Consider the following 6,000-nt stretch of genomic DNA (forward strand, 5'->3'; position numbering starts at 1 on the left):
ACAGGGAAAATAAATGTTTTATTGTATTTTATTGTATTTATGTTATTGCATTTTTAATCTGTATATTGTTGCTGTCGTACGTGCATACACTTTGTATATCCATAATTTCTTCTTTGTAAGTGTTATATTTTCTCTCCACTATTAATGCTCCTACGCTACAAAGTACAGTAGCTAAAAAGCTGATCTACAAGATCTACAAGTGTGTGTGTGTGTGTGTGTGTGTGTGTGTGTGTGTGTGTGTGTGTGTGTGTGTGTGTGTGTGTGTGTGTGTGTGTGTGTGTGTGTGTGTGTGTGTGTGTGTGTGTGTAGGGGGGGGGTGACAGTGATAATGTGATAGAAAAACAACAGCATGCATGTTTGACTATGTAGATTATTAAAGAATCATTTAGGTTGCATTGTCTAATATGACAGAATATTAATATGTAGATTAATAAAGAATCATTTAGGTAGCATTGTCTCATATGACAGAATATTAATATGTAGATTAATAAAGAATCATTTATTAACATTGTCTCATATGACAGAATATTAATATGTAGATTATTAAAGAATCATTTAGGTAACATTGTCTCATATGACAGAATATTAATATGTAGATTATTAAAGAATAATTTAGCTAACATTGTCTCATATGATCCGAGCGAACGGTCCATGCTCTAGATCGCGTATTTTAATACCTTTTTGGGGGGGGATCGGACGTTCGTAATGACAGATTATATATATATATATATATATATATATATATATATATATATATATATATATATATATATATATATTTGTTATTTGTTATTTGTTATTTGTATACAAACATTGAGACTGGACGCACAGGTGACTGTTTCATGTAATCAATTCCCAACACATCCCCAGACCTGTTGTTTTGAGGTGCGTTGGTTTCAATTCATTCAACCCTCTCGTGTGTGTTGGCTAGTGAGGTGCGCCCTAGCAAGACATATATACTTCACCCCACAACGGCATTGCGCACCGAGATCAGCTGACATACAAGCTTACAACCACGTCGCGGATGAGACCGTTGTGAGCTTGGAATTCTGCTATTCTCGGCCGTTCTCTGCGTGCGACACCTTCGCGGGGCGGAGCATAAATTAGGCTTGACGGGCTGCGCGAGCAAGAGCAGGTTCTGGTACCATGATCATTGATAATCCAGTAATAATGTCACTTGACCTCCCACTAATTGCAACAAAAACAAACTCAACTGATTTTGTATCCTAAATATGTCCTGAATGAGAGGGAAAAAGTCGCAAGGAATTGCATGTAGGGAAATTATTTTAATTAAAAATGGCCGCCATCCACACCATTATTACATAATACAATTATATATCTTGAAAACCGAACACTGAATGAAGTCGACATTTGGCAGGTATGTTGCTGGGGACCCAGGGAAACGCAGTATCAAGTTTGAACTTGTTTGGATGAGCGGATCTTTAGAAAGCTGCAATTAAGTGGCCCATTCAAAACGGGCATATTAAGTATAGGCATTCTATGGACAATAAGGGGTTAACCTCTAGGACAAATTGCAACAGAAACTCTTTCAACCTTTTTGGTTTCATAAATATGTTAGTTATAACGTATCAAAAGTCCTAAGAAATGTGCTGATGTGCTGTCACAATTTCCCATTGACACCCATGTTAAAAAAAGATTTTGTTTTCTTGTCTAATTTCCACACAAAAGGTTCAATACTGTCCACTATCAACCAGAAACTGTGTTGGATGCATTACAGTGCTTGTTAAAAAAAAGAAGAAACAAATCTTAACCCTTCAAGTGCCATTTCTGTATGTTATGCGTTATGCATTTGTATGCACTTGGTTTTCATGTTCATTTCATATACATTCTTATGTGAAGCACTGTCCTTTTGATTTTGTTTATGTAAAGCACTGAATTTTCTGTTAAAGTATAATAATGTTTTTTCATAATTTTTATTACTGTGTACCACATCCAATATTTCCAATAGTGGAACCATCACCCAAACTACTCAAGAGGATCTGATGTATCATCAGATGTCCAGCTTAACATCACGTAGCCATGCCCTTGTCTCTGGTCCTACGCCAAAGAGGCAGGCTTAACATCACGTAGCCATGCCCTTGTCTCTGGTCCTACGCCAAAGAGGCAGGCTTATGAGGGTGGTCCGTATAGGAAACAGGTGGTAATTATAATATAATTACCACCTGTTTCCTATACGGACCACCTGTTTCTGCTTAGGCTCGCCACACTGGCATGCTGCGCTGTTTGCCAAGCCCCACTTCTTCATTGATGATTTTAAGCATTTGACCCCAGTGTGTAGGTGGTTCAGGAGGGTCCATTGACCCCCCCGGATCGTTGATGTAGTGATGGATTTGAGTGGGCCCGGCTGTCTCCCACTCCTGCTTCCAAGATCTCGCCAGCAATGCGCTGATAGACAGGTCCTCAGGGATAGAACAGGGCATCTCTTGCGCTACCTTATTGAAGGGATGGCGGGACTTGAGTCTGCTTGGAGGCAGTGCTGTCATTGTGGTGTGATGCAGGATGTGCCAGTCTTGTTTCTGGGCTTTCCTTGCCACGGCGAGGGTAGCAGCCTCCCGCCGATGGCTGGCCTGGTTCATTCCTTGAGGACTAGCAGGTAGAACAGGTGGGCTTCAGGCAACCAGCTATGATTCGGAGGAAGCTGTTGATGGCGACATTAATGTTCGACGTGTGGGCTTCGGCACCAGGATGGGTTGGCTGCAGAGAGGACCAGGGCCTGCGTGGATATTTGTGTGGGCTTCGGCACCAGGATGGGTTGGCTGCAGAGAGGACCAGGGCCTGCGTGGATATTTGTGTGGGCTTCGGCACCAGGATGGGTTGGCTGCAGAGAGGACCAGGGCCTGCGTGTCTTGGCAGTGGCTCGCCAGTGAGACCCTTGATGACACCTTGGCCTTAACTTCTCCTAGGTGTTGCTTGAAGAACAGTGTCCTAACAAGATGTATTCTGACGTGGAGCTTGCTCGAATTCCAGGCGCATGTTGTCAACGAATATGTCCGTGAAGCAAAAACCTATTTTTGCTTCTCTGTTGTGAAGATGGTATGCCGCCGACACTGTCTTGCCAATGCTGAGCTACAGACGCTACCTGCGGTATGTTGTAGCGTCTGTAGATATGTTGTATCTGGTAGGTCATAGATGTAGATGTTAAACAGCATTGAGGAGAGAACAGACCCTTACGGAATACCATTCCTCAGTCTTCTGAGCCAGCTGTGCTGGTCATTACTGGTCTGTAAAGTGAAGCTGCGGTTTGACAGCATCTCCATGATGAAGTTCACCATATTTCGATCAGGGATTGTCCTCCGAAACTTCAGGTGGAGTTCACAGTGCCAGACTATTTTCGGGTTTAGTAATACAAAAATAAATCAACGTTCTGATATCAAAAACATTTTTTAATTCACTTCATAATAATAATATTAAAATTAATAATAATAACAATAATAATAACTTTATTTCACTTTCATACAGAAAATGCAGCTTAAAGTGCTTCACATAAAAATGTATATGAAATGAATCACAAAGCATAAAATGCATAACATTACAGCAATAGCACTCGAAGGGTTAAGATTTTATCTGTTTTTTTCTTTTTCTTTTTACAAGCACTGTACTGCATCCAACAGTTTAAGGTTTATAGTGGGCAGTATTGAACTTTTTTGTGGAAATTAGACAAGAAAACGTGCTCAAATTATTTTGTCAATGGGACATTTTGACATCACCTATTTAAGCATTTTTCAATATGTTCCACCACTGGGATTTGTTGGGACTTCTGATATGTTATTACTAACATATTTATGAAACAAAAAAAGTTGAAAGAGGTTCTGTTGCAATTTGTCCTAGGTCATTTTGTATAATGCCTATACTGAAATGTGATGAGGGGTTTGTGCCAATTCAAACAACCCTACCCCCTGCTCCGGAAAAGCTTCTGCGGGTCATCAAGTGTAACTGCCAGGCTGACTGCAGCACCCTGAGATATACATGCAAAAAGAAAAAAAATTAACATTTTGTAGTGTGACATTGTGTGCGCATAATTTAATTGAGTTGTTTGATCAGTATTTGATCAGTTGTGTGATTATGTGATCATAATAAATTCTTGTCACTGATATTCTGTATCCTTGTTTTGCCACAAGGAACAAATACAGCATGGTCAAATCTAGCAGAAAGGGCCAAAAAGCGTTTTTGGTAGGGTCATACTTACAGGTCATTTTCAAAACTTTCCCTTCATACGATTCCTTGCGACTTTTTTTCTGTGATTCAGGACAAATTGAGGATACAAAATCAGCTGAGTTTGGTTTTGTTGCAATTAGTGGGAGGTTGACCCACATTTTTGCATAAAATGCCTGGACTAAGAGCGCTCCCTCCGTTTTTATGACAGCCACTGGAGGTGGGGTTTTGGCTTTTGAGGACAACTGCTTTGAATTGCTATTGTTTACACACAACAGAAACCAAGAAATATATATTTCAAGAGCGATAGATCACAGTAAAAATCCTAAGCATTCTTCCTCCACACTGGGAGAAAAACAGCATCTGAAAGTTTGGTGGGATGCATTTTTACACTTGAGGCTGTGACCACTTTTACATTGCATCTTATGAGCGGTGGGGTTCATTTGGTGCCGTCCTGCGCGTGCATACTGGTTCTTATCAGTGTGACGTTGTCTGGTCAAATATTACTCAATACAGTATTGTGAAAGTTGCTCAGTTGCACAAGTTTAAGGACTTACAGAATATATACTGGAATATTTGCTTTATAAAAATACTTATTTTACTTTTCTTTTTAATATCAATGCATTTGCTGAATCAAAGATTCTTCAGAAACTTCCAATAAATATAAACAATAGCATAGCAATGCCAAGGGTTGCATGTGAGCTTGTAGATCTGCTCATTATATCTGAAACAATCTCAGAATGTAACTGTTTTCCCTTCCTAGAAATGTAGTGCTGTCAAAAGTACAATAATTGTCTTTGAAATGCAGTGGAGTGAGAGTATCAAATACACAGGTAAAGTACAGATACTCAAATATGTACTCAAGTAAATGTACTTGGTTACTGTGCACCACTGCTACTGTTTGAGATGCAGAGGAGACCTTCTCTTTGGTCCAGTGGTGATCATTCCTCTATGGGTCCAGAAGATGGTGCTATTGCTCCAAGCTTTGAAACCTCCTGTATTGTTGTTCATTGAAGTGTGGCTACAGCAGTCATCTCACTATGCTACGTCCTAATTATTATTTTGTGCACAGATCAGATAGAACTGCATAATGAAATATGGAAAGATCAGACCCCACATTCTGTTACTGATTTATTCTTACTTTTGATGATTTTGTAGACCGACCCCTGAATTATAGCATTTGACCCCACATCTGCAAAGGTTTTGCCAGAGGCCCCCAGAAGAGAAGATTTATGTAGAGAAAATATGTTTTTCTTTGTCATTTTCAATTATTTTCAATATTTTGTCAAAAATAGCAGATAGCGAAGTGACGCACTGTGAGCTTGTAGATCTGCTATTAGCCAATAGCCAACGTACAAATGGATAAAGTGGTTAAACATTTTTGTGATGCTATATTAATTCATTTTGCCGGGGACCCCCTGGAACCCCCCCAAGGACCCCTGGGGGTCCCCGCCTCCCCGGATCCACCTTTGAGAACCACTGCATTAAATGACTAAATCCTAGCTCTAAACAAAACAGCATGAGGGCTTCTGGTGGACATTCTATCTGACTGTGATTTGACTTTGGACAAGTGGACAACTAATCGTTGTAAGTTGTTGCTGTTGTCCTCTGGAAGTGACCACCTAAAAGTATTATTTCCAATTCCAACTAGGGTTGGGATCCTGCAGGATTTTAACGATCCCGGTTCGTTAACGATACCCTCTAAACGGTCCAATTCCTTAACGGTTCCTGATAGGTCTAAACAACTATCTGTTTTATGAATGATCTTGGTATCTGCCATCATATCATATTTTAGTGTCATATTTGGCCTAACTCGAGTCATGTTAA

This window comes from Gymnoscopelus braueri (assembly GCF_963280865.1).
Source record: "Gymnoscopelus braueri genome assembly, chromosome: 9".
Lineage (NCBI taxonomy): Eukaryota > Metazoa > Chordata > Actinopteri > Myctophiformes > Myctophidae > Gymnoscopelus > Gymnoscopelus braueri.